General features: G+C 36.6%; 1 protein-coding gene across 7 annotated transcripts in view; it reads right to left on the bottom strand.

Moving 5' to 3' along the window:
- Positions 1–24137, bottom strand: part of TBL1XR1 (TBL1X receptor 1) — a 155674-nt gene that overhangs the window by 100858 nt on the left and 30679 nt on the right. For 2 of the 7 annotated variants that reach the window (XM_032484031.1, XM_032484016.1), the window contains exon 2: positions 20212–20285. The exons of the other annotated variants lie outside the window; for them this stretch is intronic. The gene's annotated coding sequence lies outside the window, so the exon portion shown is untranslated. The remainder of the gene's footprint in view (positions 1–20211; positions 20286–24137) is intronic. 7 annotated transcript variants of the gene reach the window in all.

Below are 24137 nucleotides of genomic sequence, written 5' to 3'. Positions count from 1 at the left end.
AAAGAACTAGCTTAAGCAATGAGACCAGTTTTCAAGACAATGCATAATAATGTCAGCTAATCAAAAACTGAAGGACGGGATTTCCATCATTTAATCCTTCAAGAAAAGAACCCCCTATTTTCACTCACTCTCATTTTGCTACTTGACAGAAGTCTTGAAAAGGATGAACCCTGAAGAAAAACCCCTTCATAAAAATGAAAGCAAACTAGAACAGGAAAGTGGAAAGCCTTCGACAACCTTTGTTCCATGCAGAAATCCACTTCGTAAGTTTAATGACAAAATGATTCAACCTCTGCTTGAGTTCCTTCAATGATGAGTGCTTTCATGTAAGGGTGACCATTGTACTAAATTATCAGACAGCTCTAATTGTTTCAAAGTTTTCTTCTCCAGGACGCAAATGTGTCTTCCCGTAACTTCTACTCAGGGCCTTTGGAAATCGCAAAACAAGCTTAACTCTGCTCCAAATGAACATTTTCAGGCACTGGAAGGACTTTCTCCCAGTCTCATTCCCAAGTGCGCAATTTCCTATTTTAAAAATTTGTGACATAACAATTATAAAAGCTGCTCCAGCTTGTGTCCTTCTAAAAATATGACTCCTAAGATGGAACACAGTACTTTTTCCTCATAGCATTTTTTTCTTCAATGCTTAGTAAATTTATTCTTATTTTAGACAATGGGGTGGGAGTAGTCAGTGAAACTCAGAATCTCTTCAACTGCTAGTAAGAACTACAAAGTACAGATAAAAATTCACAAAAATCTGTCACTGTAACAAATGGGTGCTGGGACAACTGGACAGCCACATGCAAAAGAATGAAGTTGGAACCGTACTTCATACCATATAAAAAATTAGTTCAAAATGGATCAAAGACCTAAGTGACTTGAGATTTAAGCAATGGTTTCTTAAGGATATGATACCTAAAGAACAAGCAACAGAAGAAGAAAAAAGAAGATAAATCGCCAACATGAAAATTTAAAACTTTGCTTTAAAGGACACCACTTAGAAAAAAGAAAAGATAGCCTACAGAATGGAAGAAAATGTTTGCAAGACAAACGATAAGGGACTTGTGTCTAGAATATATAAAGAAATATTACAACTCAATAATAAAAAGGCAAGCAACCCAATTTAAAAATAGGTAAAGTATCTGAATAGATATTCCACCCAAGAAGATATACAAATAGCTAACAAGCATATGAAAATGTGTTCAACATCATTAATAATCAGGAAAATGCAAACCAAAATCACGAGATACCACCTTATACCCATTAGGATGGCCATCAACAAATAATGGTTGAGGATGCAGAGAAATAATAACTCTCATACGCTGTTGGTGGGAACGTAAAGTACAGCCACTTTGGAAAATTCTGGCAGTCCTTCAATTGTTAGAATTTCATTAGAAATAATGAGTTATTAGAAAATTTTAAAAAATTATTTAGTGTGAAACTGACAGGTGTCATTAAAAGATTTCATAAAAATGAAAACTTTATCAACAAATGTTTCCTTTCTATACATATTACCAGTGACCACAATAATTCATTTTTAAATTTTACGTGGGAATAAAGCAGCCAGTAAACTTGATGTGCCAAGGAAATGTGCTAGCTATTTTCTTTGTAAGTACCCTGACAATTAAAGTAACTTATTAAATTCTTCAATTTGTAGATTTTCAAATTTTCAAGTAAAAAAATTTACCCTTCAAACTGACAAAGATTTTATAATCAAACAGTAAGTTGAAGAGCAATGACTATTAATCAAAGTCATACAATGGGTGATTAATCACTATTAACAGCTTCTAGAGGAAGATCTTGTACAAAAAGTAAGTTCTATCAAATAAAGCTGACACAAATATCACATTTTTTTCAAAAGATAATAATGGACTATAAATGCCTAGTTCTCTCAAAACAAGAAAACACTGTCAAAGTACAGGCTGCCAGGTCCCCCACCCTGATCCACCCCAACCCATTCCCATTCAACTGCCACATCTAGAGTGGGACAAAGGATTTGCATTTTCAGTAAGTTATCAAAAAATGTTCACGCTGACAGGGACCACACTTTGAAACTTATCATACTATGCAATACTGAATCCTATTAACAATAGGATAACTTTCTACTGAAAGTAAAAAATGGTAATACTTATGATCCAATGATCGTTTGTCAAACATCATTTACCAAACATGGGTTGTATAACAAAATAAAGACACCTCAGAGAAACTTGCTTTTATCTTCAGGACTTTCCCAATGTTTTTTGCTCCAGTTGGTATGGGCTTCTATTAACATGTCCATGAAGTAGCTTTATCAGCTGTACTGCACCCATGAGCCTTTTCTGATCCCCCTAGCTGGAAATAACTGCTTACTCCTTTGAACCCAAGTCCACACTTGTAGCACGCATAAGATAATGATTGCCAGGTTGTATTATCTGTTTAGCTATTTGTACTCAAGACTTATCGATTAAACTAAGTTTCATGGTAACCAACAGCTAGACATTTTCATATCCCACAGAGTTCGCAGCACAGACTGTCCAAAAATAATGAATAAAAATGTGTTCAGTAAATATTTAGAATCAGTATCTTTGATATCATCTCTGAAAAAAAGGAAAGTACAGGAGGTCAAGCTTTTAGAGAGAAAAGAAATCAAAATGAAATCCTTTTTAGATGACTATACATAACGCTAAATCATAATACTTAAATTTAAGTACAGGATTGGAGTAAGTAAACTGGACTGGGAAGCGCAAAACCTAGCTTCAACAATAATTTACAATATAACCCTTGAATTGGTCAATTTACCTACTCTGCTCATAAAATGCATTTGCAATCCAAAATCAGGCTACTTGTTTTAAAGATTAATCTGCCAAAGTCAGATTACAATCAGTATGGACCTACTGTCTAAGTACAATTATTTCCATAATGTATTATTTATACTAAAAATATTTGTTACGGCATATATTAGATATGCTACCACCAGAACTATATAAAGAGGCTCAACTTGTATCACAGTTCCCACCAATTTCCTTGGAAACAAAAATCACTCTTGTGGTATCCCCAACATCATGGAACACAGCAGGGAATTCAGTAACACTTTTAAAATATTTTCAGTTATCTGAATTTTCAGTATCACGAACTATAATTTCCCTATGATATTTCTACATAACTCCATTATACTGTCTTTCATCTATCTGCCCAACCCTAGTAGACTGTGAGCTCCTTCAAGACAAAAAGAGGACCAAATGTTATTTATACTCCAATACCTAACACAGAACCTAGTATACATAGCAGGTGCTCAAGAAACACACAACACTACTGCTGTTTTTTCATGATCTCATTTCTTCTTTGTATAGCTCATGAGACTATTAGCATGTACAGTTGATAATTTAGTGAAGAAATGAGATCCAGCATAGCTTCAGCAACTCAAGTCCTAAATAAAGAAACACATAATAGTACTCAACGGTGAAAAACTCAAAAGCTTCCCACTAAAATCTGGGACAAGACAAGGATGCCCACTATCACCACTCCTATTCAACATAGTCTTGGAAGTCCTAGCCACAGCAATCAGGCAAGAGAGAGAAATAAAAGGGATCCAAATTGGAAAAGAAGAGGTAAAAGTGTCACTATATGATGATGACATGTTACTATATATAGAAAACCCTAAAAGGTCCACACAAAAACTACTAGAGCTGATCGAAGAAGTCAGCAAGGTAGCAGGTTACAAGATTAACGTTCAAAAATCAGTGGCATTTCTTTACACTAATGATAAACCAACAGAAAAAGAAAGTAAAGAAACAATCCCCTTTAAAATAGCACCCAAAGTAATAAAATATCTGGGAATAAATCTAACCAAGGAGGTGAAAGAATTATACACAGAAAACTATAAACCATTAATGAAGGAAATTAAAGAAGACTTAAAAAATGGAAAGATATCCCATGCTCTTGGATTGGAAGAATCAATATTGTTAAAATGGTCACACTGCCCAAGGCAATCTACAGATTTAATGCAATCCCTATCCAATTACCCAGGACATATTTCACAGAACTAGAACAAATCATAATAAAATTCATATGGAACCATCAAAGACCTAGAATTGCCAAAGCATTACTGAAGAGAAAGAAAGAGGCTGGAGGAATAACTCTCCCAGACTTCAGACAATACTATAGAGCTACAGTCATCAAGACAGCATGGTATTGGTACAAAAACAGACATATAGACCAATGGAACAGAATAGAGAGCCCAGAAATGAACCCACAAACTTTTGGTCAACTAATCTTCGACACAGGAGGCAAGAATATACAATGGAATAAAGACAGTCTCTTCAGCAAATGGTGTTGGGAAAACTGGACAGCAGCATGTAAAACAATGAAGCTAGAACACTCCCTTACACCATACACAAAAATAAACCTAAGATGGATCAAAGACTTAAACATAAGACAAGATACAATAAACCTCCTAGAGGAAAACATAGGCAAAACATTATCTGACATACATCTCAAAAATGTTCTCCCAGAAGAAATAAAAGCAAGAATAAACAAATGGGACCTAATGAAACTTACAAGCTTCTGCACAGCAAAGGAAACCAGAAGTAAAACAAAAAGACAACCTACAGAATAGGAGAAAATTTTTGCAAATGAAACCGACAGAGGCTTGATCTCCAGAATATATAAGCAGCTCATACGACTCAATAAGAAAAAAATAAACAACCCCCCAATCCAAAAATGGGCAGAAGACCTAAACAAGCAATTCTCCAAGGAAGACATACAAATGATCAATAGGCACATGAAAAAATGCTCAATATCACTAATTATCAGAGAAATGCAAATCAAAACTACAATGAGGTATCACCTCACACCATTAAGAATGGCCAGCATTCAAAAATCCACAAGTGACAAATGCTGGAGAGGCTGTGGAGAAAAGGGAACCCTCCTTCACTGCTGGTGGGAATGCAGTTTGGTGCAGCCACTGTGGAAAACAGTATGGAGATTCCTCAAAAGACTAGGAATAGACTTACCATATGACCCAGGAATTCCACTCCTGGGCCTATATCCAGAAGGAGTCCTAATTCAAAAAGACACCTGCACCCCAATGTTCATAGCAGCACTATTTACAATAGCCAAGACATGGAAACAGCCTAAATGTCCATCAACAGATGACTGGATAAAGAAGAGGTGGTATATTTATACAATGGAATACTACTCAGCCATAAAAACTGACAACATAATGCCATTTGCAGCAACATGGATGCTCCTGGAGAATGTCATTCTAAGTGAAGTAAGCCAGAAAGGAAAAGAAAAATATCATATGAGATCGCTCATATGTGGAATCTAAAAAAAAAAAAAAAAAACAAAGCATAAATACAAAACAGAAATAGACTCACAGACATAGAATATAAACTTGTGGTTGCCAAGGGGGCAGGGGGTGGGAAGAGATAGACTGGGATTTCAAAATTGTAGAATAGATAAACAAGATTATACTGTATAGCACAGGAAAATATATACAAGATCTTATGGTAGCTCACAGAGAAAAAAATGTGACAATGAATATATATATATGTTCATGTATAACTGTAAAATTGTGCTCTACAGTGGAATTTGATACAACATTGTAAAATGATTATAAATCAATAATAAATGTTAAAAAAAAAAAGAAACACATAGCCTATTTGGAGTTCTATTTAACCTATGATGGACTCCAAGGTCAGAAGAGACAAAGAAGGGGTCACTTTCTGAAACATAGCATGTCAATTTAAGGGGTTTCGGGGCAGGGGGGAGTGTTTGAACATATGTCGGCAGTCCTCATTTTGTATAGTATAGTGTGGGACCATAAAAATGTGAGATGAAACTAAGCAAAGTAACCTGAATCAGGAGAAATTGTGCTGTGACCTTTTAATTAGTCAAATCAGTAAAATCTGTCCATTACAAATGTATAAAAAGATAAAACTATAGCAAAACTAACACTCATTTAGTATACTGTAAGAAATGAGAACCATTACGAACTAAAATGCTTCATTTCTCTGTAAATAACTTATCTACTAGTTTGAACATCACTTGTCTCCTCTCATGGTATAACTTAGATACAGAGTGAGTATCTTTTGCATTCTATATACCTTGGGAAATAGTCATAATCCTTTCTAAATTGGGACTAGTGTCTAACATCTTATCCCCTGCACTTTCAATGTCAAAAGAATTCCATTAGTGTGAAGTTTTTTGCCAATATCACTTCCCCTGGGACATCATCCTTTTCACCATGACTACTTTTCTCATTTGCCCATAAATATGCCTTTATTAAATTCCACTGATTACAAATCTAGAGTCTCCTGAACAGCGGCAGTAACAAATTCTGTTCTTCTATAACTCTACATTTGATTCAAATTTCACTTTCAGAGTCACCACTTCTCACTTCTTTATTGCACTTTCATTTTTATTAAGGTGTGGTTTAATAAAAGTTATGTGATGTTCAGAAGATGGTAGGCTTATTGAGGAAAACAAGTAAGAAATACTATGGGGGAAATTTAATGGCCATAATATTAATTCGATTATATAATTTTTATAAATCTTCATGCGGAAATCATCATATGCAAAATCAAAAGGCATGACTAACTGAAGAAAATAGTTACAACTCATAGCCCAGATAAAGAATTAACTTACTTTATATACATAAAGAGATCCATAAGAAAATGATGCCCTATTCATGAATACAGGAAGTAAACAGCTTACAGAAAATAAAAATTTTAAAGCCTAAAACATGAAAAGATGCTAATAAAAATTTAAAGCTTGAAACATGAAAGTGTCTCCTTACATTTAAGAATTCACTGAGAACTCTGATACAACCGGGATGAATCTCAGATATAAAGCTGAGCAAAAAACAGCCATAAATGAGGACACATACTGTATGATTTATATCAAGTTTGAAAATAATGAATTGATAATATAAGTCAGGATACCGGTTATCTTTCTAGGTATGGATGGAGCAATGACCCACAGTGTGATGGTTACATGTGTGTGTCCAATTTGTGAAATTCATCAGCTATATTTTGTGCCCTTTTATTATTAAGTATTTTACAATAAAAAGCATATCATTAAAAAAAATACAAGATAGCACTTTTCATCTACCAGTTTGGTAAAGATAAAAAGTGCTGTAACACTTTGTAATGTTACAGTTAAACAATACTGGCAAGAGTGTCCATTCCTACAACCTCCATGATGACAATCTGACAGTGAAACTTAAAAAATGCACATATTCTTTGATGCTAAAATCCCACTGTGGGGAATTTATCATTCAAAATGTGTTTGTGTATCTGCAGAAAAACCTGTGTACAAAGTTATTCACTGCAGAATTAACAAAAGAAATGAAACAATCTACTGTCCATCAACAGGAGTCTGGTGATACTGAAATACTATTTGGTCAAAAAAAAAAAAGAAAAACAAACAGAATGAAGAAACTCTTCAAGTACTGATTAAGGCATAATCACCAGGATATACTGCTTTATATTTATTTATATGCACACATATATATAAAAACAAAACTGTGTATAATGTACAACATTAAAAAAACGTTGAGAGAAAGCATATTACATATCTGTTTGTATACATCATCATCTCTGGAAGGACACAGAAAATGATAACACAGGTTGCTCCAGGGAGGAGAACCAAGTAGTGAGCAGATGAGGAAACACTTTCTTTCCATGAATATACTTCTGTATGTTTTAAACTTTGAGCCATGTGAGATGTTTAAATGTTCAAAACAATGAAGTTTAAAAATAATTACCTGAAAGGGAAGCAAAAATAGGGACCCATAAAGAGATGATCAGAGCTTAGATTAAAGTAAGTGCTCACCACTCCTCGGAGAAGTATCTAGAAATGTTTTAAAAAGAAAAGGCCACAATATTTGAGATTTCGATGTACTGTGAAATTAATTAAATTACTGCAGCTTATTTCAAAGTCAGTGATACAATAGTAATAGGAAGTTTCAGAGAACATAATAAAGAGAAATAATTAAGCAAATCAGGGACATCCATTTCAAGATACTTATTTGACTATCTGACATGAATACAAATAAAACAGATGAGAGAGTTCAAAATACTTACGTACAAAAGGAAACAGAAAGAAAGAAATGGACAAGAAGGAGCCCCCAGGAGTTATGGTTCATATGAAATCAGCACAATGTAAAGGGCAGAACTTTGACATTTTTTTCATCTATATTCCCACCATATGCTGAAAGGTTGTGCTAGTGAGCAAGGTTCCTGCCATCTTCTACTTCTATTACATCGTACAATGAGGACTGGTTTTGGAGCCCCAATGACCTAAGTCCAAATCTACCCCTGCCAAGTAATTACTCTGAACAGTCTTTAGCAAAGTACTTGACTTTTGTGCCTCAGAATCCACTTCTCTAAAACAGGGATGTTACTACACACCTTGTAGCATCCTATTTCAACACAGCTGCCGCACTGCATCCTTTTTCAGCACTATCATTTTGGGTCCCATGTGTCCTCTTTAGTAATCAAGCCCTGCCTGTCACTATTAGCAGAACATGTTTTTTAAAAAAAATAACAGACTTTAATAACTGTGATGAAGTAAATAAAATAGAATGATCTGACAGTGAAACACCAAAGAGGCAACAGAATTAAAGAACACGGATAGCCAGGAGAGGGGGAAGGGACATGTGAGCTGAGGCACTGATAGGAGGAATCCTGAAGCAAGTGCTAACCAAAGGTGTGAGAATTCCAATAAAGTATATAGGCTCTGAGTGAGAACAAGTTTGACTCGAGTAAAAGTTCATTGTGGCTAGACTGTGGTAAGGCACAAATGGTAGAAACTTAAATCAGATCACAGAGCACCTCATAAACATGCATTTCAACTAGTCCAACAGCTTTATTACTGGCCTTGCTGCCTCTTCCTTAAACAGCCTTTCACCCTCACTCCAACCTTTACAATGCCTCCAGAGTAAATCTCCTAAAAGGTAAGTAAGATCATAGTTTGACAGCTTAAAATACATGAATCCAAAATCCTGGGGATGACATTATCTTTCCTTACTCTCTCCTCTCATATCACATGCTTTGAAGATATGTATGTCCTAAGCCCCAATCACATACCTCTCCAAAGTTCTGTTCATTTTTTAAACCACATGTGTGCCCAGTAAACATATCCTATCCAGAACAATGACTAAAAACCAGACATATCTTCTCTCTGGAGTTCAAGTAAAATATACATATTACCCCTCCACAAACACAGTAACACTATACTGGATACTTGCTGGTTTTGGCTGTCAGCACCCAGTCTCCTTCTGCAACAGCACTCTGATTTTGCTTTTAAAAAATTATACAGCTTCTCCTGCACTGAGTCTTGGTTAGATTTTCAGAGTGTCTTCTCCTCCCCTGGCCAAAGGATGGAAACATAAGTCTGCTAGGCAAATCAGATTCTCTCCTAGATATCTGAATGTGAAGCGAGAAAAATTCTATCGGAAAATAATTGCAACTATTGACCACTGCCAAGCCAGCTCATTGATTCCTATGACCTGTATCTTTTACTCTTCAGTTTTTCTTTGCTTCAATGAACTATCATATATCTTTTCCCTTTTTTGCTTCAATTATCTCGATTTTATTTGTTGCTTACAACCAAAAAACCAGGAGTCAAGAAACCAAGAGTGTGACAGAGGTCAGCAGAAGTCACACTGTAGCAGAAATCATAAAGCACAGCAGAGAAGCTGATTAAGAGGGAGACAGAACTGAGTTATAATGACAGGATACTGAGCATGGAGCCTGGTACCACTGCTACTGAAGGCAGGCATGAGGGTTCAGTCCCTAAGATTGTTCCATTCTAGAAGATGTGCCAATTATCCATGAAGTCATAAAATGAAAATAATCCGTTACGGTCAAAACTGTACTGCAATTCTCTTAAACACGTAGCTTTGCAGCTTTAAAATGATTCCTGTTCTTCCTTACCTCCCTCATGTACCCTTGAAGTAAAAAACCCCATTTAGCTGGAGCTAATTTGAGAGACCCTGTTCCCTGGGGGAAAAGGGAAGGGGGGGGGGGGGGAAGCATGCACACCTGTAAGTTCCCAATGCTGACTTGCTCCTTTAGGTTACTATCTCTCTTATATACTCCAGTATAAAGTCTTTTTCGCCCTGAAGGACAGTTATGTCTCTTAATATAATGTTACCTAACTCCCTAAAAATGTCAATGTTTGCGTCCCAGTGCCCACTTAATATGACAGGTGGCATACAATAAGATAATTTTTAAAAATCTCCCAATTATTAAATATCCACATCGTTCTAGCACTGCTGGGTACTCTGCCTTTATTTCTAATCCTTACAATCAAAATAAGATATTATTATTACTATTTACAGTTGCAAATGAATTACTCAAGACCATTAAGCTAGAAACACCTAGGTCTACCTGAATCCAAATCCCTCCATCTTTCCACCATTCCAACAGACCACGATCTAAATCAGGGGTTTTCAAACTGCAGGTCACAACCAATCAGTAGATCATGAAATAAAGCTGGTGGGTCGTACTCTTTTTGTTAATGAAATAGACAATATAAGTACATCACATGAGGGGCAAACACTGCTTCATGAAACTCTAATTTCAGTGTTACACACACATACAAGGCCGCAATGTAAATGTATGTCTTACTGTGGACCACAGACCAAAAAATTCTGAAAGCCATGGGTAGAGGCACTGTCTTTACTACAGCTGTATGCACTGACACTTCTCAATTTTTCATCAAAAGCCTGATGTTTAAAAACATTTGGGCAGTAAAATCCTTTACCTCATACCCTAAAGACACAATCAAAAAATAAAAATAAGGGGGTGGGGGGTTTGCAAGATGTTAAGTGAAAAGGTAGTATTTGGGACATAAGTACATATTTTTTCCCTCTCCAGCAAAGTATATAGTAAAACTACACCGCACATCCACGTAAGATGGCAAAGAACAAAAATGATCTAGCTAATCTTTCATTCTCTTCCCCCAGGCTCTTACTAAATCATTTTCAAAAATTCTTCCCTGCTTTGCTATGCTTCACTAGAGGTAACAACTCAATTTTCATGAGTGATTGGATAAATATTCTCCAATATATATTGTCTCCTTTAAAAAGATGACTTCACTCACATGTGTAAGCATACATACACACACAAAAAAAAAAAAAAAAAAAAAAAAAAGCATTCAGAAGGTGACGACCAGCAACGTCACTATGGTTATGGATGTTTTCCTCTATAGGAGGCCATGTGCCCGGAGAACAGCAATGAGCATTATGACACGGACTGAAAATTAAAGTGTTCTTTGTTACTGGGGGAAAAAGACAATTCAGTAATTCTTCTAAGGCACAAAAGCAGTCATTCATGTTAAGATAGACATGTGTTTAAGAACTTTTCTACCTTTTAAATATCAGTCACAAATTAGTCAATTACAGCACAAGGTAGTGGGCTGAATAAATGGATCTCTCCTCCTTTCCAAAGTCCACTGAAATGGCAGGGAAAAGATTTAAATTAAAATTAAATGATAGCACTGTTGCAGAAAAAGAAAAGATGTCACTGGATGATAAATTTTGAAGAAGTCTGGGCAAACGGAAAGCAGAAAAGGGGGAAAAAGGATGAAATCACATGTGAGACATCGAAGTCTTTTCAAGGACACCCTAGAGAAGTTCCAAGTTGTAATCAAATTAGTCACAACTACCAGGAGGAGAAAACAATTAGGGGGCTTCATCAGGTACTGTATTATCTTACTCTGGACAGATGACTCTCCTCTCACTGTGTGAAGAGACGCAGATGGTGGCAGCTTTTCCCTTCAGGATAAAGTTGGGGGGCTGATCTCTATAAACCAGGGATTTCTGCCTGAGTTAGACCTGAGAGAAAAGCAAAGCAGAAAGATGGAGGGAACATCAAAATCTCTAACACAAAGAGAGAAATTTAAAAAAAGGAGAGAAAAAGCAAGGAAAGGAAGAGGTGGGGAAGAGAGTAATCGCTTAATACCAACCCAGTGAAATCTACCAAAGCACTGTTCCCCGTCATACTTAAAGACAGCACAGTTCCCCAGGTGAGAAGGACACCGCTTTACCCACTCCTCATCCATCCTCCCTAGAAGGAGGTCTGGTCTGCTGGGCCACACCCAATCCCAATCCAAAGAATCCATCATACCAAACCCACCATTCCAGACAAGAGTCCTAGTAGAGAAAAACTACATACTGCAGCAGACACATTCCAACTGCCAATACTAACTCTGAGCCACCAAACATTTGGGGAAACCTCATGGCATAGAAGAGCAAGATGGATGAACAGACAGAACCATTATCAGAGAAAACGGAAATTGGGGGGAAAATGAGTGTGACTAAACACCAAATTACTTATCTGTAATACAAGGTTGAAATGATTTTCCCTTAAAGGGAAGGGAAGTTTACCTTCCTTTCAAGGTAAAGGAAGAAACAAAACTAAACTAAAAACCACACAAACACAAAGATGGAAACTGTAAGAAAAAAAAAACTGTGAATTAAGATCTAGGGGCCCAACACCCACTAATGTAAGATATCCAAAAGTGGAGAACAGAGATGGAGAAAAATTAACCCAAAAAAGGGGACATGTTAAACTTTTCAAGAACTGAAGAAAGATTCAGTTGTTAAAATGAAAAGACATACAACGTAACAAAAACAAACAAAAGATTCATATTCAGGATCATGCTAGAAAAACTGCAAGAGTGCCAAGGAAGCTTCTAGAGAGAAGCCAGAGTCACTCTTTCATCTCATCAAAAATACAGGATGCTGGAAGACAAGAGAGCAGTCTCCTACAAATTCTAAAAGAAAAATATTTTGAAGCCAGATTCCTACAACGCAGACCTTTACCAGTAATGTGTGCTACAAATAAATGGCTTACCAGGTAACTTGCATAGCCAAAGTCCTCTGCTGCAAGCAATTTCACTCACCACACAAATATTATCATTTTCTATACACATATTGTAACATGAAAAAGGTTAGAAAGCACTGCTCTCACAAGTCAGATTTGCCATAGAGTCAAAATAAAGACATTTTCAGACATTCAAGAACTTAAGTTATACTACCAAAAAAAAAAAATGAAAAGGTATAGCAGCAAAACAAAAAGGAACCCAATAAAACACAACGTAAGATAGAAGAAACAGGGGAGTGGGTACAGCTCAGTGGTAAAGTGCTTGCTTAGCTTTACCTGGGTTCAATCCCCAGTGCCTCCACTACAAAAAAAAAAAAAAAAAAGGGAAAAAAGAAGATAGAAGAAACAGTGGCACCTGAGTATAATCTAGAAACAATGAATAAGAAAACAAGAGAGACACTTACCACTGACAGTGGGAGATTCTCGTTTAATAGCAAAGGCTTAATAAGAAATTAATATATTTAATCCTCATAATATTACACACTAAGTAAGTCAAACAATTAGTAATTCTTTTCGAGTTCTAAAATTATCTTAGAGGGAAAAAGCAGGCACAGATCTAAGTACTGCAAATTCTAATCCTCTTATCTTTACTCTGTAAAAATACCAGGTTATCAAGTCAATAGAACAGTACACATATGATCCCAATTACTACTAAACTATATATAGTCATATTAAGTATTTTTCACATTGTTTTATCTATCTATCTATCTATCTTTCATCCTTTAATTGTGCACAAAAACACATTTGAAAAGAATACACACCATACTTTTCATTTGTCTATAGTGAATGGGATGAGGTCAGACTGAGAACTTTTTACCTGTCACTTTTTTATATACATCTGTTATGTTCAGTCGGTTCACTCATTTTCATCTGTATGCATGACATATAAAAGGTAAACTTGTTTTTAAAAAGCAGGGTCTGAAAAGATATATGCATATCCATGTTCATAGCAGCATTATTCATAATAGTCAAAAGATGGAAGCAACCCAAATGTCTACTGATGAATGAACAGATACACAACATGTAGTCTATATACATACAACAGAATATTATTCAGCCTTAAAAAGGAAGGAAATTCTGATACAGGCTATAACAGGGGTGAACGTTGAGGACATTAAGCTAAGTGAAAGAAGCCAGTCACAAAGACAACTACCATATAACGCCACTGATAGAGGTATCTAGTGTAATCAAATTCATAGAAACAGAAAGAAGGGTGGTTGCCAGGGGCTGGAGGGAAGGGGAAATAGGGAGTTGCTGCTTAATGGGTATAAAGATGAAGAGTCCTGGAGATTGACTGCATGGAAATGTACTTAACATAACTGAACTATTAAGTATATTTTACCAGAATTAAAAGATACATAAGGTTGAAAAGTGAAAAAAATTCAACATTAAAATATAAATAAATAAAATTTAAAATTATAAATTGTGACATCTGGGGAGATAGTCAATCCTCATTATTCATGGATTTCATGTTTGTGAAATCTGCCTGCTTTGCCAAAATTCATATGCAACCCCAAAATTAATACTTGTGGCACTTCCACAATCTTCACACATGTACAAGAGCAAAAACTTTGAGTTGCCTACAGTGCACATGCTCAGCACTGTCTTACTGTTTCACCTCTCATTCTGTAAACAAATGTCCTCTTAAGAAAAAAATGAAGTCCATTTAATGCCACATTTTTGTATTTTTATGCTTTTTGTTGGTTACCGTGCTACTTAAAATGGTCCCAAACACAGTGTGGAAAAGCTGTCTAGTGTTCCTAAGTATAAGAAGGCTTTGATGTGCCTTATGGAGAAAACGTGGGGTAGATGGGCTTCATTCACGCAGGAGTTTTAATGTTGTTGGCCATGAGCGCAATGTCAGTGAATCAACAATATATATTAAATGACTTTAAACAGAAATACATAGAACAAGGTTATTATTGATTCATTGACAAAAAAGTCACGATCAGAGGCTCACAGGAACCTAACTCCGTACTTCCCCTAGGAGCAATGGTTCAATATTTGCTAATTCAATGTTCACAGCAACTTTATAAATTTAACAAAGAAGAATAATGCGAACTGACTATATTAACCTACAAGTTTAAAAAAAAAAAGGAGGAATATTATAGGCAAAAAATATTGTTAATGTCAATCATGCCAATTAAACTTAATGTGATATTTTAAATATTTTAATGGCTAGAGAAGTTTTTTGTAGTATATGAAGTATGGGGGATAATTTATTTCTAAATTTAAAAATAAGTATCAGCTAACCCTTACTGAATACTTACGTAGCAGGCACTTAACTAAGCACTTTACTTCTCACATATAAAAGGTGCTTGGCTCAGTATCTTACACAGAATAAAAAATTCAGTGAAATACTGGCTAATACTACTTACAGCATTAAATTCCTACAGTCACTCTGTGAGGTAAGTATGTGAGCAAACCTTCAAGGTAATAGGAATCTGAGAATGTTACCTGATGGGGTTTGAATGCTGTGTAGACACAGCTGTGTAAGATGGCCTCTGACAGCTCATTCAGGCTATGACAAAACTGAGCTGTCCACCTTGATCATCTCTAATGAACAAGGCTTTGGGGACCAAGCAGAAGCAGCAGTAGAAAGCTATGAGGAGCAAAGGCGGACTTATAGGACAGTGCAGCAGGCTACTGCTTCTAACAGTGTTAGAGAGTTCAAATGAGAAAGTGACATCTTCAAAGCACCGACAAAGAACAAGGCAGTACTAAGTATGACATAAAAGAATTCTTCTCCAATCTCTGGACCAGCGATCAGCAAACTTTTTTCAATAAAGGGCCAAATAGTAATTTTTTTTAAGGCCACAGAAGATCTGTCGTAACTACCCAGCTCTGCTGCGGTGAAGTGAGAGTAGTCAGAAACTACACATAAATTTATGTGGCTGTGTTCCAATAAATTCCTATATATGAAAATTTGAATTTCATGTAATTTCACTTGTCATGAGATTTTGTCATTATTTTGATATTTTTTCCAATTACTTTAAAATGTGAAAAACATTTTAGCTGTGGGTCACACAAAAACAAGTGCAGGCCACATCTGGCCCGCAGGCCGTAGTTTGCCAACCTCGGCTCTAGATCTTTCAAGATCAAAATGCACAGTCTAATTTCGATGACTGTTATACTATAACATCAAGTGGAACCAAGAAGCAACGTTAAATAAACAGGAACACAGTGGTCATCAAACTGATTCCTCTGCGAGAATCTTGCAAAGTCCCTAAAATCCTATTAGAAAGAAGTCCCACTATAATCCTATATGGTTTGTACCAGAGGTACAGAAACTACAACCTGTAGTCCAAATTTGACCTGCGATGCTTTTGTAAACACAGACATACCCATTTATTTGGGTCTATGGATGCTTTAGCACTGCAGGAGCTATGCTGGGTAGTTTTTCAGGGGCTGTGTAGCACACAAAGCATAAAATATGTCACATGTGGCCCCTACAGAAGACGTCTGCTGATGCCTGGTCTACATAAAGAACTTGAAGCAGAGCATAAAGAGAGGCCATCAAAACAGAAAATCACAGCCTCTGGACGATCCTGGACCTCCAGCCTCTAGAACGAAGGTAAGGCAAAGCGCCCTCCAAAACGGTCCCATGATCTCCCTCTCGGCTTTCCACAAAAGATCAACAGCCACTTATCAGAGGAACCACGCACTTGGGAAAGAGAAATGTCCCAACCTTTTCAGGAATCCAAAATCTAACTCTTGAACTAATCCCTGAGAATCCAGACAGCACCACTGTGATATATGTGCCAGAATGAGGGATTACAGTAGTCAAATAATATATGAAGTTTCAGCCCAAGTTCATTTATCAGAGAGTGGATCAACCCTCCCATTTTACGGCTGTTTCTCCAGGTGAATGCACAGCTGAAAAGGGCAGTCTCGGCGGACTACCAGCTGACAACACCCCACATGGATGGTAGGACAGGTGGAGCAGTGGGTGGTACTGGATCAGGGAAGGAGCTCTCCCTCTAACCAAAAATTACATTCCCGGGGGAAATTACCCAAGAATCAAAAGCAGCAAGGGCTGGAATTCCTAGCAGATACTCATTTAATACAACTGTTTGGCTGATGCAGAACATACAAATGTACTTAGAGAAGAACAGTACTTTAAATGTACTACTACAAGCACAGTTGGTAATCCAAATTTGATCTCTTTAGTGCAGTACCTGGAGTAACAGCTAGAGTTCTGGCAAACGGTTCCTCCCTCTGCACAAGCTGCTTTCATTTGGCCTGGACAGCCGTATATATCGCTAAACTGCCTCATATTCCTTATGACCTTAGTTATCTGATCACACCACTGAACATCATGCTGGCTGATTACACTGATAAACTCAAGCCAACAGGACCCTGTGAGGAAACAAGAGCAGTACTCTAGAGGCCTTAAAAAGAGAGAGATGCCAGAAGACAGAAAGTAAGTCCCAAGAAATACAGGGTCCTGCCACCACTGTGAAGTTCCAGGAGCCAGTGGAGCGTGGCAACTCAGGATAGCACCTTCAAAGTGAAAAGCAAGTCATTACCTTGTACCTCCTACAGCAAAGAAAGAAGCATAAAGCTTGCTGGACCTCTGTGAATATTGAAAACAGTGTATACCAATTTGTGTGCTGCTCTATTTACTGAATGGTCTGAAATCCAGTAGTTTTAAGTTTAGCCCAGAACAAGAGAAACTTCTCTAGCCAATCCAGACTGCAGTACAAGTAGCTCTGCCACTGGACCATAATGACCCTCTGTTGCAATGGTGCTCAAAAGGTCAACAGATCAATACCATAAGGAACTACTGGCAAACCCCTCCAGGTGAATCACAGCCCAGACATCTAAGTTTTTAAGGCAAAACCATACCCTCTTTATCAAACTAAGACTCTTTTTTAAAAATAATTCTTGTACCTTTTTTGTGCTGTTAGAGAATGAACATCTAGCCACAGGTAATTATAAAACCTGAGCTGCCCATCAGGAATGATCCTCTTCCGATCCACCAAGTCAAAGGTGATGTGACAGAAACACTCCATCAGGAAGTGGTTACAATACACTCAGAGCAGGATTCAGGCGGGCTGTGAACCATGAGCATGGTTCACGTTTTCAGTGCGCCCACCCCTGATGCACCTCAGCTTCTTCCTCACACAAGGCCTCTCACTACACAGGGGACTCTACATGACTAGCTAGCTGACTGCCCCACCTGGAGCAGCTCTTAAGGAAAGTCAGAAAGAGAAATCCTCCCGCTGGGCAATACATCTCTCGAACCATGTCATTAATAAAGGGAAACAGAGTGAGGTTTGTATCAGTTCTTTTAAGGGGACCAATCATGAGGCTAGACTGCCAGGTCTGGTCCTCAAAAGAAACAGTACGGAGAACAATTTAAGGAAGAGATATGTAAATGGTGCTGTCAGAACTGACAAAGTGTGAATGTGAAGGGTCACCAAAAAGTCCCAGCTGTAGCGGAGACTTCCATAATCATGAGGCAGGATAATCCATTCCCTGGAAGTCAGGCAATATCTTTCATCAGCTACTTCAATGCCTAATCAATGACCTCACAAGAAACAGCCAGTCAAAAAACAGACAGTCAAGAAATTGTACCAACTTGCACTTTGCAACAAGGTTGACTCAGCTACCCTGCCAATGTACCATCTTTCTTCTCTAGGTTACAATGTGGTTAACAAATAGTCCTGAAAACCTTAATAGTTTACAACAGTCTCTTAAATATTTTGGGCTTATAACTCCTTGATACTCTTAAAATTTGAGGATCTCAAAGAACTTCTGTTTGCATGAGTTATAGCAATATTTACTACATCAGAAATTGAAGAATCTTTAAAATGCGTATTAATTTGTCTTTAAAATAAACCAACTACACATTAACAAATAAAATTTTTATTAAAAAATAAACTACATTTTTCAAAAAAAAAAACAAAACAATAAAATTTTAAGAAGAATATATTTTAAAAATGTCTTTAAGGCTTGCCTTAAAAGAAGACACTAGAGTACCACATCTGCTTCTGCATTCAATCAGCTGCAATATGTTATTCTGGTTGAAATAAATGAAAAAAATCCAAACTCACACAGGTATGTAGTTGGATAAGGAAGGAATACTTCATGGCTTTTTTGAATAGCTATGAATATTATTCTTTGATTCTGTATCAAAACTCAACAAATTATAGTGTCTTAAAGGTTCACTGAAGTATAGAGTCTTAAATTCTATCAATTAACTTCTGTAATGTTACATTAAAATCCATCAGTCTGGCAATATGAGTCGGTCTTTTACCCATATATACTTTTGTAACATTATTCATCAATCATAAATATTGGTCCACTGGATTTGGTATATCTCCCAAAGGTTGGTATCTGATTATACAACACCGTTTTTAAAAATTACACTCACTCCTGTCACTACCAAGCTCATTCGAAAAAGCCTAAGTACTGGGATCTGTCAAACTCACACTGCCTGATAATTTTCTAAAATTTTAATTCACCCTTGAAACTCGGACTTTATCATTGGCAACAAATACTGTCAGTTGTTCTCCTTGAAGTAAAGGCTCACTTCATTTGAGGAAATGTCTGTCAAATGCCCATGTCAGAATAACCCTAAAGAATCACTGTTTCAAGTGAAAATGACATTCCACAGGAAGAGGCTAGTTCAGCTGATAACTCAAATAATCACACAAGTACGTGTTTCCCTGTGACTCATACTTCAGCATGCAGAAGTGCTTCATGTAAAGAGACTTGTAAAGAGATGGATACTCAAGATCAGATACGTTTAATTAATAAGTTTCACTGCTTCATCAAGGACATTCTCCAGTACAATTGTTTTTTTGTTTACTATAAATAAATGATGACAAATAGCAAAATGTGAAGCAACTGCACTCATTTCCCACCACCACTTGTGAACCACAGTGCAGTGTCAACACAGTAAAAAGGGCACTCCATATCATTATTAAAATAGTTTTAACCCTGAAAGGGTCTTGGGTTCAGCAGATAGTGCTTTGAGAACTACTGGCATAAAATACTGGAATAAAAATATATTTCTCATTTTTGTTGACTTTGGGTTGGCTACAGTTACCTTCTTCATTCTGGAATCCTGGCAAAATAAAAAGCCTTTATCTGGCACCTGTTCTTGTGGCAGAGGAAAATGAGCAAAAATCAATTCATGCAATGGCTTTTAAAGTTTCTGCTTAGACATGACATATCACTTCTCATCTTCTACTGAATATGGTCAAATCGCATGGCCAGGCCTGGTGTCAACAGGAAGAAGGAAGTACTCTCCTCCCATAGGTAGGGACACTGTAGAGAGAAGTCCAGTAAAGAAAGGAAGCAAATAATTTAGAATACTACTACTTACCAGAAGCAGCAGCTCTGAGTCCCTCTCACCTCCACACCAAACAGTACCATATTTCTCAGTGGACAAACTGCCACCTGGTAGCAAGCGGATAACACTTAAGATCTTTCCATCATGAAGGAACTTATCTCCATGAAATACACACTTGGCTTTTGTAAACAACCTTATGTTAACTACCCCAGACACAAGTCCATTATTTGTAACTGTCTTATTCTGAAGGGAGAGTAAGTTTTAGGTTCTAAAAAACCAACCCACATACCAACTTAGGACACAAATCTTTCATAAACTGTAGCTCTTAGGTTAGAGCCTGTTAGAGCTGTTTGAAGTCGAAATACAAAAGGAGGTATATTTGTCCACGTTACGTGGACAGTTAAGTAGTGTTGTGGATATCCATCATATTCACCACTACTAAAAATCTGAACAGACTTTCTGGATATTTCTACATTTTATTATCCATCATCTAATGTATTAATGTGATTTTTAATTTGCTCCCATAATCGCTAATGTAGAAATCAGAACTTAAAATTCCCAGCCTCCTTTATACCTAGAGACACAGAATATTATTCTACATCTATTATATAAACCTCCAAGAGACTCTTAATTTGGAAGTAAGCAACAAGCAGAATTTCCATTTCTAAGCCCAAGGTAACAGATACAGTTGGCTTTTGAAGGTGGTGGCAGCAATATTAGCCATTTTCTAGTGGTTACAATGTAGAGCTGTCACTGAAACAGCACCAGAGCCAACAGTAGTAGCGTCTACAAACAGGCTGAGTACCCGACATGCAGTGCTCAGCAGCAGCAGCTTTCTCAAAACCAGTTCTGTAGTACGGTTTTGGGAAATGTTCCCAGAGGCTTGGACTCGGATCTGTATCTCTATCACTCCCCAACGACTCTGTGAGCTACCTAATGTACTTTAATAATTCCCTGCTCTACAACAGACAGGCTGAGTTGTTTATAATAAAGAGCTATGATTTACAATACTTGTATTATTCCTATTTCACACATAAGAAAACTGAAGGTTTAGATGGTTTAGATGGTTAGGTATCTGCTGACATCTGGTTTCTTAGATTTGAAAGCTCAGACTTTGCTAATTTTATATTATGCTAATTCTACAATTAATTACTTAAAATAGTTCAGGACAGCGACTGAAACAAATTAATCATCATCCTTCTAAAGCAAGAGGTGGCAAACTATGGCTCATGGGCCAAATCCGACCTGCTTCTGTACAATCCACAACCTAAGAATAGTTTTCACATTTTTATTTTCTTATATTGTTTCATTTTTTTTAACATTTTTAAACATTTTTTATTGAGTTATAGTTATTTTACAATGTTGTGTCAAATTCCAGTATAGAGAACAATTTTTCAGTTATACGTGAACATACATATATTCATTGTCACTTTTTTTTTTTGCTGTGAGCTACCACAAGATCTTGTAAATATTTTCCTGTGCTGTAGAGTATAATCTTGTTTATCTATTCTACATTTTGAAATTCCACTGTCCCTTCCCATCCCCGCCCCCTTGGCAACCACAAGTTTGTATTAAGAATAGTTTTCACATTTTTAAATGGGGAAAGGGGGAGAATGTAAAAATTACATGAACTTCAAATTTCAGTGTCTATCATAAATAAAATTTTACTGGAACACAGCCATGCCCATTCATTTACATACTGTCTATGGCTGCTTTCCCATTCAACAAGCAGACTTGAGAAGCAGCCTAAAATATTTACTACCTGGCTCTTAACAGAAACAGTATGCCAACCTCTGCTCTACAATTATTCTAAAATAACTGAGGAAATGCCAATGTAAACTAATACAACAATAGGTATATATGTATTTTTTTCACTCTTGATTAGCTATTTGAGAATATAAGACATCAAACTGCAAAATTTACCCCATAGTTAAAGTTCAACCAGAAAGTTCAATTTTTTTTCTCTCATTTACCTGCTTCTACAGCAAGGGCAAACACATCAAATTAAAAGTTAGTGTCAAAAAGTGTTATTTTCAGGACAATAACCAAGTCACCAAGAGCCAAATGTACCCAACTATTCCTTGTCTCTAGAAATTGAAAGTAAGGAGATTTTTAAAAAACTGCCGTGAAGGTTTTTTTTGTGGGGGTGGGGGGTGTAGAACAGGATTCAAGATTACAAAAGAGGAGCAAGTAAGTTTAGTGTCAAAAAGGTTGACATTCTGCAGGGGATAAAGAGTCCTCAATTCATTAAAACTAAATAAAATGAGCTGAAACAGGAAATTCACAAGTAGATGACTGGAACATGCAGCACTAAGAAATGCTCATAACAGGGCACCTTCTCTGCTTGCCAAAATCCAGAGCCCCAAAGTCACCAGATCAGTAAAGCTGAAAATCGACCAGTCCCTAATTCGGTCTTCCTCTTTCAGCATCTACAAAATGAGGTTACCTAACAAAACAAAACAAAACAAAACAAAACAAAACAAACAAAACGTCCCACTGAAGTACTTAGATTCATACATTGTTTTTCTGCCATGTAGTTTAACGGTATTTCAGAAAAAAAAAAATTCCCGTTTGTTAGTAGTATTCCTAGTTCTATCTTGACTTAACTTTATAGAAATGACTTCACTATATGGAAAAAAGTAAGTCATGTGTAAGCCTTTATTCAAGTGCCATAGAGACAGAAGTCACAGAAAGTAGTTACCTAAGGATTCTGTGCCACAGCCATAGTTCAGGCAGGATGAGAAGGAAGTAGATACAATTATTCACAAATAAGGAGGAACAGTCACAAAGTTTTATATTTTACCTTCATTTAAAAATTAAGACACAAATTGGAACAACCTATGAGAATTTATGGGATCTGACCTTACCATATATAATACAAATCTACCACTGATGAAACGTTTGGAACATAAGTTGGTTGTTCAGAACTTACAATTCATTCTCCTGAAATAAGGCTATATATAATGTACTTGTTTCTAAGATAGCTCAGAAAAGGTAATAATAATAATAATTAATATTAATAATAATAATAAACCAAAAAGAAAAATAGGGTCACAGAATCAGAAATGATGCTGATTAAAAATGCTGTTCACCTTCTTTATTTCACAGATAACACAACTCTGGTGAAGAAACGTGAGTAACTTGCCCAGTGTCACCGTCGTATATAAATTCAAAGGTGGGAAGAGAGCCAGATACATGCTTAAAGGCACCACACTCCAATTTCCCCATCTCTACATATCAAATATTTTTTAAAGTCTGTATGTCTCAATATGGCTTAACTGTATCAGTATGTATCAGGAGCAATATTAAAACAAACACTTGCATTTGATTATCTCAGTGATTTTGTTTATATAATAAAGTTGTAAGTAGGCTTAGTGAGAAACCAGCTGCACTCCAGAACACCTGTGGTACACCCCCTGCCTCAACTATGGAGATACCTCAGAGTAAGTTTTCACTATCCAAGAGTAAAGGGAGTTTTCCCACTAGATATAGTACTCTTTTGTCCTAAATACTGCTAAGTATAATTTGTTCCCAGTTGGTTCAAATGTGTAACAGTGTGAGGGTATTTCAGGAATAAATTAAATACAACTGTAGAAATTTACAAGTTTTGTTATTTTACTAAATTGGCCTGGCTGTGCTGCAAAACTTCTTCCAAAGATACTCCCAGCTGTCACTCTTCCTTTTCAGCTTACAAGACTTTAAAGTTGCTACACTCACTCTAGATTATGCATCTTGCTTTTTACTCCCAGACGGCTGTCCTTGCTCTCTTTGGATTCTCCAGAGCCAAAGGACTGACTAATTTGAGACCCACTCTAAGCTCTTGCAGAAAGCTGCTATATTCATATTTATCTCCCTCACCTACTCAGGCAATGTTGGCCCCAAGTTCTATATATTTCAGTTTTTTTTTCCTGTGTAGACATCTCCAAGCCCTCATTCAGACTCCACAGAGTTTGCTATCC

This window comes from Camelus ferus, chromosome 1 (genome assembly GCF_009834535.1).
Source record: "Camelus ferus isolate YT-003-E chromosome 1, BCGSAC_Cfer_1.0, whole genome shotgun sequence".
Lineage (NCBI taxonomy): Eukaryota > Metazoa > Chordata > Mammalia > Artiodactyla > Camelidae > Camelus > Camelus ferus.
The sequence above is the reverse complement of the archived record's forward strand: the minus strand, read 5'-3'. Positions and strand labels throughout refer to the sequence as shown.